This window comes from Sciurus carolinensis, chromosome 3, assembly GCF_902686445.1.
Source record: "Sciurus carolinensis chromosome 3, mSciCar1.2, whole genome shotgun sequence".
In the NCBI taxonomy this organism is placed as follows: Eukaryota; Metazoa; Chordata; class Mammalia; order Rodentia; family Sciuridae; genus Sciurus; species Sciurus carolinensis.
Window position 1 is genome coordinate 221,913 of NC_062215.1, and position 12,180 is coordinate 234,092.

Below are 12,180 nucleotides of genomic sequence, written 5' to 3' on the forward strand. Positions count from 1 at the left end.
CCCAGCACTGTCCTCAGGCGGGCTAGGGCCCCACACTGCCACCCAGCCCAGCCAGCCACAGCCCGCCTAGGGGCAGGGAGGGCTTTCTGGACTGAAAATTCTCACTGTTGGAAATCCAGACACCCACCTGAGCACGTCACCTCCACACGCACACTGAAGATGCCCACATGGCACAAGTGTGCAACCCCAAAAGGACAGGGGTGGAGGAGGTGCCAGGAGGGCCCTGCAGCTCCACAAGCTCAGGACTTGGGGCTGGATGCCCAGGATCTCAGCCCTTCCTGCACATCCCCCACTCCCACTTACTGCACCTGGGCCCTCGGGGCAGCCCGGGGTCCCTCCCCACCCTCTGCAAACCTCCTGCACATCTTCTCCACGCGGCTGGAGTTCTGCTGACTGAGACCTGGGACGGGTGCTACTGCCTAGCTAGTTGGACCTCAAACTCCTGCCCATACACACCCCTCTTCATAAGACAAAAGGATAAATGAATCTCTGAAAACAGGACCCACCCAATCAAGAACTGGCAGCCCTGAACATAGACACTGGAGACACAGAAATGACCTTGGGAGACGCTTCCCTGGAGGTGACCCCTCTGAGCTGCCCACTGCAGGATCAGGGGAGGGGCCAAGACTCTGGGCCCAGAGAAGCCCCCACCTTAGCCAATTCACCAGGAGGTCATTCTCCCACAGGTCAGTGCTGCCAGCCTGAGGCCAATGTCAGCAGGAGCACAGGGCCAGGAGAAGGGCAGTGACCGCCCCCAATCCTGAGCCCATAGGAAAGGACATGGGAAAAGCCCCCACATGCTCTGCTGCCTACAAAGAAGCCTGTGCTTGTTCATGTTCACAGTAGCAGCATCCACAGAGCCAAATGCTAGAAATGGCCTCCAGCCTCCAGCAGGCGGGTGGGTAAGACATGGCCACATGGTTCTCCTGAAGAGTGGGGATTCCTGGCTCGAGGACAGCAAGTCCAGCCAGGCAGAGGACCGGCCGCGAAGTCCTCAGCAAGCCCCAGAGCCGTGGCCATGGTGCTCACAAGGGGCGGTGGAGCAGCAGGAAGGGAGCTGGCTCATGGGCCAGGGCTCCAGTCAGGAAGACGGGGAAGTTTTGGGGGTGGCCGGCAGCAGCCACTGCACCACTGTGGGTTGCGCTCTGAGAAATGGCAAAGACAGTGGATGTTGTATATGTGTATTTATACAGTTAAAAATATTTAATGGGGCTGGGGTTGTGCTCAGCAGTAGTGTGCACATGTGAGGCACTGGGCTCGATCCTCAGCACCACGTGTAAATGTGTCCATCTACAACTACAAATATAAAAAAATTCAATCATGTGCAACAAACCCCACTTGTGGAAGCACACGTGGACACACGAGGCTTCGGATGGTTCGGAAAGCAAGGCCCAAAAGGTCCCGGGGTGGGGGTGGCGGGGTGGGCTCGGCAGGAGAGTGCTGCTGCCTGCGGAGGGGCTGCAGAGAGGCCCACCCTCTGGCACTCTGCAGGGCTCTGGCCTGCGGTCAGACGTGCTGGGTGGGGCTGCCGACGGGCCTGGCCTCCCCTCCTCAGGGCTGCTGCGGGCACTCCCATCACAGCCACCAGGCACTCTGGTCCACAGCGACCCGAGGTGGCCTGGCCTGCGGCTCCCGGCTGCCGCCTGGGCCCTCGGCAAGAGAAGCAGCATCAGGGCGTCCACCCGTTTACTGCTCCCGTATTCCCCAAACGCACAATCATCTCTGCGAGGCACATTCCTGGGCCCTGCCACGCCTCGTGCCAGATCCCAGGCCTCTTCCTGCATTCCTGGGCTGTGACACCAGCCCTGGCGTGGAGTGCTCGGCACGTGGGCCTTCGCAGCAGCCTCGTGGCCCTGGGACAGCAGAGTCCAGGCACCCAGAGGTGGCCTCGTCCCACCCCAGGCAGGCCGGGCACTGAGGACCAGGGTGACCCTGTTTCCTGCTCTGTGAAGGTGGGGTCCTACTGAGCCCGAGGTCTGAGGATTTCCAACAATGCCTGGCAAGGGGCCGGCAGGCCAAGGAGGCCCTTCCCTGCTGGACACAGCGAAGCTGCTCAGGGCTCTGTGAGGAGGCACCAGCAGGACCAGCTCCCTCCGGGCAGCCAGGGTTCACCCCACAGCTGGACGGGCCAGCCCAGGGGAAGCATGCCAGGCCGGCCCCAGGGGACGTCACCCCGAGCAGCCACCCAGCAGCCTGCCTGCCAGTCCCTGCTGCCAGCTGCTGGGGAGCAGAGGCCTCTCACCTGCAGCCACGAGAGGAGTCCTCAGGGTCGGCCGCATGCAGTGCACAGGCGGCTCCTGGCCAGATGAGAATCTGCTGCTCCCTCACCAGCCGTCCTGGGCCAGGCTTTGCCTACCTGTTAAGTGAGGACGACAGCAGCACAGGTTCTGGGCTCGGAAGGCACAGGGCGCCCAGCGGGGGCTGGCCTGGCAGAGTGGGTCTGCCCACCTCAGCCTGCTCCCCCTGTGCTCATCCTCAGCCCCAGGTCCCAAAGCTCCCTCAGTGGCCGCGGCCTCTGGAGACACCGCCTCCCCAGGAAACCCCACCCCAACTCGGGATGTGGGGTTGGGATGACCAGGGACCCCCTCTCTGACTTCCCTGCCCTCTTCTTTTAGGGCACACTTCAGATGCATTGTTCAGAAGCTACAAGCCACCTGTAAAGTCCTTCAAGTGCCTCTCTGTCCTCAGCAGACCCTCCTCTGCTGAGGCTGCCCTGTGGCCCCTGCTCTGCTGGCACCTCTCATCCAGCCCCCTCTAGACTTGCAGCTGCATGGGCACAGCTGAGCCCACCTGGAACATTCCACATTCTCCACGGGGCTCCCCAAGGGCAACAGGTGATGCCGCGGGTAGGAAAGTCACGGCCAGCTCCCCTCCACGTGTGGTCCAGGACTGTGGGCTGGCTGGAGCGGGGACTGGGGCGCCTGGCCAGCAGCTCTCTGTCCCCAGTGGCCATTCTCCACATCCTGTGCCCAGGCCCCACAGCCCCCATGGCCCCAGTCAGCTGCAGACCCGCTCAGGTCCCTAACAGGGACTCCCTTCCTGGGTCTGACAGGGTCCTGCGGCGGTGTCCTGGTTGTGTGTGATGGCAGGGAGGATCCTGGCCAAGGACCACCAAGGACAGCCAGCAGGGGGGCTGGAGGAGCAGGAGGGTGCATCCAGGTGGCCCCAGAGCTGAGAGGAAGCAAGGAACCAGCAGCTGTGAGCCAAGGTCTCTATCTGACCTGTGGCTTTTGCTGTCCCACAAGAGGGCCAGGCCTGGGCCTCAGGACCTATCCTTCTTGGCAGTTCCTGTCCATCCCTATGCAGCTGAGACTAGCAGCCTCCTTCCCAGGGGCAGGCGGCTCCCCAGGCTGCAGGTGCTCTGGGCTGGGTCTCCTTTGGGTCAGCCGCTCTCCTGTGCCCTAAGGCCTGGTCCCTTCCTGTGTGAGCTGGTCCCACAGTGACCTTGCACTGGACCCTCACTGCTTAGAAGAGGGACTCTGCAGACCAGAGTGTCTGAGGTGTCCAGCAGCTCCCTCCTCCCACACCCCTCACCTTCATCTGGGCTTCCAGGGTCTCTCAACCTGGACAGAAGTGGCACCAGGGTCTGGGCGCATGGCCCAGCCCCACCAGGTGAGAAGTGAAGCCCAGACCGTCCGGCTGAGTCCCTCAGGGCTGAGGGGTCAGGAGTGTGGAGCCTCCTGGTGCTGCCCACAGGAGGTGGAACCAGCGGGGGAGCCGGCAGAGAGCAGGCCTTGCCCATGGCCCAGGTGGAGCAGGCAGCCTGGGTCCCCGGAGCCTAGTGTGGACAAGACAGAGGAAGCCGCTGGTCACTGGTCAGGTGGAGGCAGGCAGAGGCTTGGGCTGGAGCCAGACGCGACCACACCCAACCTGCTCCTTCCTTCCGGCTCTGGCCACACACCTACTGTGCGCACCACACGCTGCCTCTCAGAGTCCACCAGGCAACCTTTTAGACCCCACAGCCCCTGGTCAGCCACCACAGTGACCTCAGAGGCCAGCGTGGGGCTGCCCCATCTGGCATGCCTGTGCCAGACGCTGGCTTCCTCTGGCCACCAGTGGCTGGTTCTGGGTTTGTGCCACCCTGGTCTTCTTCCTTCCCTGCAGGGTTTAGCAGTTCCTTTGGAGAAGAAGACACAGGAGCCCCTCAGGCTTGGGAGCAGAGTCTCCTGGGCAATGGCCCTCCACTCCCACGCCCGGGGCTTCCCTGCAGCTTCCGGCCCCTCCCCACACCTGGGCCCTGGACAGGAGACTGAAGGTCAAAATGGGCCGAAAGATGCAAGTCGGCTGACCGCGACCCCTTTCAGAGCGATGAGTTGGTTACCTGCCAAGGCCACGCAGACACCCGGCCTCTCTGGAGCCACTCAAGAGTGACCTTCTGGCCCTGATATTCTGCCTCCCAGGCCCAGGAGAGGGCAAGACCAGTGCAGTGAAGAGTCCCCCTCTCCTGCGGCCCCCCCAGAGCACCCGAGGGCAGCCCTCCGAGTCCCCAACACCTCCCAGCACGGACCAGACTGCCTTCTTCTCTCCCAGGCCCGGCCCAGTGCCTGGGTCTCCCCTTCCTGGTGGCCCTTCTCCCTGCTCCACCCCCCTGAGGGGCCCCCTGGGGCCTCCTCTGAATTGCACTCCTCGTCCACCTGCGAGGCCATCCCCTCATCCAGGTGGCCTCAGCCCCTGGCCCCTCAGCCACCTCCTCTGCCCCAGTAGACAAGGAGGTGGGATGGGAAGGAGTCCTCCATCCAGGCAGGAGAAGGGACGTCCCCACGGCAACAGACAGGAGCCTCAAGTGTCCGCTCCTCCCAGGAGCAGCAGAAGCCCAGGGCAAGGAGGCTGAGCCTGGCAGGGCAGCCAGAGGGTCCAGGGGCCAGGGACCCAGACTCTGCCTACCCGGGGAGAATGTGGAAGAGACCTTTGGACTTCGGGTTCAGAAAAAGACACTGTGCACCCCACATGGACCCTGTTGAGACAGGCAGGCGCACACACACACACACACACACACACACACACACAACCAAATACAGACACACACATACACACAGAGACACATAAACAAACTCACACAAACATAGACGCACAGACACAGACCAAACACACAGACACAGGCATGCACACAGACACACACACACACAGACACACACAGACCAAACACCCAGACACAGGCATACACACAGAGACACTCACACACAGACACACACAGACCAAACACACAGACACAGGCATACACACAGAGACACTCACACACAGACACAGACCAAACACCCAGACACAGGCATACACACAGAGACACACACACACAGACACACACAGACCAAACACACAGACACAGGCATAACCACAGAGACACTCACACACACACACACACAGACCAAACACCCAGACACAGGCATACACACAGAGACACACACACACAGACACAGACCAAACACCCAGACACAGGCATGCACACAGAGACACACACACACAGACACAGACCAAACACCCAGACACAGGCATGCACACAGAGACACACACACACAGACACAGACCAAACACCCAGACACAGGCATGCACACAGAGACACACACACACACACAGACCAAACACACAGACACAGGCATACACACAGAGACACACACACACACATACACACACAGACCAAACACACAGACACAGGCATACACACACACACACACACACACACACACACAACCAAATACAGACACACACATACACACAGAGACACATAAAAAAACTCACACAAACATAGACGCACAGACACAGACCAAACACACAGACACAGGCATATACACACAGACACACACACACACAGACACACACAGACCAAACACACAGACACAGGCATACACACAGAGACACTCACACACAGACACACACAGACCAAACACACAGACACAGGCATAACCACAGAGACACTCACACACACACACACACAGACCAAACACACAGACACAGGCATGCACACAGACACACATACACACATACCAAACACCCAGACACAGGCATACACACAGAGACACACACAGACACACACAGACCAAACACACAGACACAGGCATACACACAGAGACACACATACACACACAGACCAAACACACGGACACAGGCATGCACACAGAGACACACACACACACAGACCAAACACACGGACACAGGCATGCACACAGAGACACACACACACAGACACACACAGACCAAAAACACAGACACAGGCATGCACACAGAGACACACACACACACACACACAGACCAAACACACAGACACAGGCATGCACACAGAGACACACACACACAGACACACACAGACCAAACACACAGACACAGGCAAACACACAGAGACACACACACACAGACACACACAGACCAAACACACAGACACAGGCATGCACACAGAGACACACACAGACACACACAGACCAAACACACAGACACAGGCATACACACAGAGACACACACACACAGACACACACAGACCAAACACACAGACACAGGCATGCACACAGAGACACACACAGACACACACAGACCAAACACACAGACACAGGCATACACACAGAGACACACATACACAGACACACACAGACCAAACACACAGACACAGGCATGCACACAGAGATACACACACACACACACACACAGACCAAACACACAGACACAGGCATACACACAGAGACACACAGACACACACAGACCAAACACACAGACACAGGCATACACACAGAGACACACACAGACACACACAGACCAAACACACAGACACAGGCATGCGCACAGAGACACACACACACAGACACACACAGACCAAACACACAGACACAGGCTTGCACACAGAGACACACACAGACACACACAGACCAAACACACAGACACAGGCATACACACAGAGACACACACACACACACAGACCAAACACACAGACACAGGCTTGCACACAGAGACACACACAGACACACACAGACCAAACACACAGACACAGGCATACACACAGAGACACACATACACAGACACACACAGACCAAACACACAGACACAGGCATGCACACAGAGACACACACACACAGACACACACAGACCAAACAACCAGACACAGGCATGCACACAGAGACACACACACACATAGACACACACATACCAAACAACCAGACACAGGCATACACACAGAGACACACATACACAGACACACACAGACCAAACACACAGACACACGCATACACACAGAGACACATAAACAAACTCACACAAACATACAAACACACAAACACAGGCATACACACAGAGACACATAGACACAGACACACACAGACCAAACACAGACACACGCATACACACAGAAACACATAAACAAACTCACACAAACATACAGACACAGGCGTGCACACACACAGACACACAGAGAGATCCACAGAACAAACACACACAGACACATAGACACACAGAAGAAACTCAGAGACACACAGAGACACACTTACCGTGTGCTCGGGGCCCCTTGCCATCCACCCTCTGGTCAGGGGCCCGTTTCTGCCCTCCCCTCCTGGCCCCAGACCCACAGCCCCACTCCGCACCTCACATGAGCCCATGGGGTCTTTTTCTGTGTCTGTTCATTTCAGCCAGTGAGGCGTCTTGCCTGCATCAAACTGATGAGGAGGAAGCGTGAGGCTCAGTGAGCAGACTTCTCCCGAAGGCGAGACTCCACAGCGACCTCACACCCCACTCCAGCCACACCTCTGCTGCTCTGAGAATCAGGGCCTCCTGGGCCGCAGGGCACAACGGCCCAGTGTGGATGCTGGATTCTTCACGTTCTCCGCATCCCCCATGTGGCCCCTGAACAGGCACCAGCAGGGGTGAGAGGCCCAGCCTCAGAAAGGGTCATTCCCTGATGGACAGGGCCACACATTCCCTAGAAGCCTCCCCAGGGCCACATCCTCCCTCGGGGCCACATCCTCCATATGGGTCTGCACCCCAAGTCCTGGCCCTGGCTTTTGTTCCTCAAAACCCCTGCCACGACTGCCTATCCCACTCTCCTGTTATTACTTGTTTGTTCAGACCTCTGGAGCCTTATCTGCCCCTTCTGTTTGGGTGAACACCCACCTGAGATTGAGTGTGGATGGACAGTGCCCCACAGTGCTGATCAGGCCCACAGGAGCTCCTCAGGAGGGGCAGGACCCAAACACCTACCATGCACAGGCTGCACGAGCACCCACTGTGTGCCTGACTGTATGAGCCCCACTGCAATCCAGGCTGCACGAGCAACCACTGTGTGCCTGACTGTATGAGCCCCACTGCACTCCAGGCTGCATGAGCACCCACTGTGCACAGGTTGCACATGCCATAGGCACCCACTGTGCACCAGTCCCACACACCTTGCTGGGAACCAAGGTCTCTTCCTAGGACACGAAGCCTCAGAGACGCAGCCTGACACGTGGGTAGGAAGCCCTGGGGGAGGGAGTACTGGGGAGACCCTTTCATGAAAGAGGCAGAGGCTGGGGACCCAGGAGCAGAAAACCCCAGGAGAACTGCAAGTGGCCTCACTGACCTGTGGACAGTGCCCAGGTCCATGTGCAAGTGTCCCTCCTCAGGGCTGCCTCCCTGGGCCTATGCCCACAGCCCACCCCGACACAGATCAGCAGCCCAGATGCTGGACCTGAGCCCTGCCCCGCCACCCTTGATGATGACCTGCGTACTGTGCAGGGTGACCTCTCCCAGGAAGGAGGCCCTGCCATGTGCTGGGCACAGGAGGCCTTGCCTAGACGCTAGCCCAGCGAACCTTCAGCAAGGACAGGATCCCGGGTCCTGGGGAGAGCAGGGGAGAGCGATGGCCCAGGGCAGGCATGCCCAAGTCCGACGGACCCCACACCAACCACGTGGGTCAGCTCCGGAGTCACTGTCAGTGCAGCGAGCTGCCCACACTGCTTGCCTGAGGGCAGCAAAGCCTGACGGCCAGGTCCAGCCATGGGCCTACAGGAAGTGGTTCAGTCATGACCAGATGGAGCTCGGGGCCAGTGGCAGCCCTATAGAGGGGCTCTGCATCTCCGTGGGACCCACGGCCATCTCCCGGCCCTGGCAGTTGGGTGCCGCCCAGGTTGGTGGCCTAGGTGGGCACATGGCCGTGGTGCCAGGCCCTCCCTGCTGCTCTCCAGAACCTGGGGCCATCCAGACAAGGTCCTCTCCTGAGGAGGTCAGCCCACAGAACAGCCAGGGGGTAGGACACAGAGTTCTGAGGGTCCAGGCCACAGTGGGGCAGTGATCTGGGTGCTCCCTGCCACCCAGCACTAGCCTACCACTCAGTGCAGCCCACACACTTCAGGACCCCAGCGGCTGGGTGGCCAGGTCCACGCTGGGAGAGGACGCATTCCCAAGTGGCACGACAGCAGAAGCTCATCCTTTCACAGTCCTGGAGGTCAGAAGCCTGACCTGGGTCCCAGAGAGCCTAGAATCGAGGTTCACAAAGTCGCCTTCCTCTGTTCTTGCCTTTCTGGGCTTTGGGGCTTTCTGGGCTTTCCTGGTCCTTTCCTGGGCCTTCGAGTTGTATCCCACGCTGCAACTGAGTCCTGCCTCCCTCTTCCATTTTGCAGAACCCCGTGACTGTGCGCCCGTTAGATGAGCAACTGCAGCTCCCTCTGTAGTGCGAGGCAATGCGCAGGCTCCAGAGAGCAGAAGACAGCAGGACTGAGCCACCAGGGGCAGGTCAGACCACAGGCATGAGAACCTGGCGCGTTGCCAAGAGGGGACTCCCCCTCTCGCTCTGGCCCCCGGGGCTTCTCACAGTTAAAGCAAGCAGAGGGCAGCGGGTCCTACAAGCCCAGGAAGGATGATGTGCTCCACCTTTCCTGAGAAAACAACCCCCAAAAGCAGAGGGCAGGGGACGGCAAAGGCAGCCGCATGGCCCAAGTGGCCCCAGGTCCCCCCGGGCGAGATGCAGGAGCCGAGGGCCAGGCAAGGAGGGCTGAGCCGTCAGGGCGAATGGATGTGCTCACCTCCAAGGGAGAAGCCCTTCTGCCCCCTCGACCTGGGATGTGCAAAGCGCCCTCCGGAGCACTGCCGCTCTCAGCTCTGAAGCAGACCTGGCCACTGTGCCTCAGCAACCCGGCGCCATTCCTCACTCCCCGGCTGGCAGCACGACACCCCAGCCAGCAGGATTCAAACCAGGTCCAGAGGCAGGTGGAGGCCCGAGGCCTGGCTGCCTCCTTTGCCCTGCAGCTCCCAGTGGGCTGTGGAAGTCTCCAGAAGGCCAGCGCCACGGCCCTGGCATGGGGAAAGGCACAGTGGCAACCACTAGAGGCACGTCCGAGGCCCCAGCCTGGCCCAGCCGGCAGCCAAGGTCAGCTGGGCCTGGGCAGGGAACACTGGTGTGAGCAGCTCGGGGACCTGTGACGACAGCTGCCCCCAGACCCCAGGGCAGGCTGAGCTTGCTCTGAGGACAAGCATGGTGCCCAATGCTGACCAGAGGCCAAAGGGACGCAGGCCTCACCGTCTTTTCTCGGGAAGGCCACCACTCTGCAGGCCAAAGCTCACTGCCGCAGCAGTGGCCACAGTGGCTGCCTTGGGCTTCGGCAGGTCACGTGAGGTGGCACCCAGGAAGGCGTGCACCCCCACCCTCCACGTGGCCTCTGCTGGGCAACCTGCCAGTGGACTCCTCCTCTAGGACCAGCTGAACCCCGCCCCTCTGAGGTGCCCCTGGCCATCACCTCACCATACCCACCACCCTCTCTGCCCCCCTCCATTTCCCTCCCAGGTTTCACATGTGACCTCAGGTTTGCCCTGAGGGTCTCTGCTGAGCAGGTGGGGGCAGTGCTGATAAGGCCTGCAGCAGCTGGCCAATCTGGCCTGATGCCCTGCCCCAGGCTGAGCCCTGGGTCAGCTCATGAGGCTGGGACAGGGACACCCTTACAAGCAACTGCAAGCTCTCTGATCCCCAAGGTCCGCACAGCAGGTGTGGGCTGGTGGTCCTAACCCTGTGGTCCATCCCACACAGGCCCTCTGGGCAGGTACAAGGCAGGAAGCAAGGCCAGGGCACAATACAGGGCTTGCTGAAGGCCATGGGGTCCACAGACTGCCAAGGAGTGGTGGACAGCCGCAGAGCAACACGACCCACAGGGCCTGAGTCCCTCCCAGCATCCAGCAAGTGGGTGTGCACCTAAGCCTCTACGTCTCCCCTCTGCCCTGACTGGCAGCTTGGTGGGACACAGGAGGGCTGCCCACAGATATCCAGGCAGCAGCTGTCTTCCAGGTGAATCCAGCCAACCAGCAACTCCACTAGCTCGTCCAAGGATGTGGAGAGAAAAAGGTGTCCAGTGCCAATAAGCAGCCTCAGGTCCTGACCAGGAATCTGGGCTGTGAGCAGGGTTGCCCATCCAGGAGACGCAGGCAGCAAAGGAGGTTCAGCTCCAGCGGCTCTGCAAAGGGCACTGGAGGAAGAGGCAGGGCGGGCTGGGCGGGTTCCCAGAGCAGGACCCCTGCAGCAGGCAGGAGGGGACGGGGTGTGGAGAGGGGAGCAGCACAGGGAGGGGACAGTGGGGGTGGGGTGGGGCAGGGACATGCAGGGAGGGCCCATGGGGACCCAGGGCAGGGAGAGATCTGCAGCTTGGCAGGTGGGAAGGTGGGACTTGGGGCACAGGTGGCTAGCACACAGGGGCCTCTCTCAGGGCTCCCTTCAACCCCACCTGGAGCCACGGAGCAGCTCCCACCCTCCATCCCACGTGATGCAACGGTGAGCCCAGCTCCTGGGTGTGGAGACTGTACAGCAGAGGCCATGCTGGGGTCCACCTGAAGGCCCCTCCAGAGACCCTGCGGGTACCTGGTCTCCTCTCTGGGGGCTTCCTCAGAACAGGCATGGGTGGAAGGGCCACCTCTGCTGTCGGAGGACAGTGTGGGGAGGGCCTCTGGTTGAGGTGGAACGTACTCGGAATGTGGACCAGCTGCCTCCTCCCGCATGAAGTTGCCCAGGCCACAGAACAGAGGCCCCCAGGTATGGGCAGCAGGCCCCACCTACCCCCAGGGCCTGGGTCTGCAGGGCCTGGGAGCTCGGCCATGGGGGGCAGGCACCTCCCATGGGCCACCCCCCCGGGAGGACGCGTCCCACCTGTCCACAGCCCTGCCCTGCCCTACGTCTTGTAGAACCGCCCTGGCACAGCCTCCCAGGCCTGACCCCGTCCTCAGCAGTGACAGGAGGCTACCAAACCCGCCATT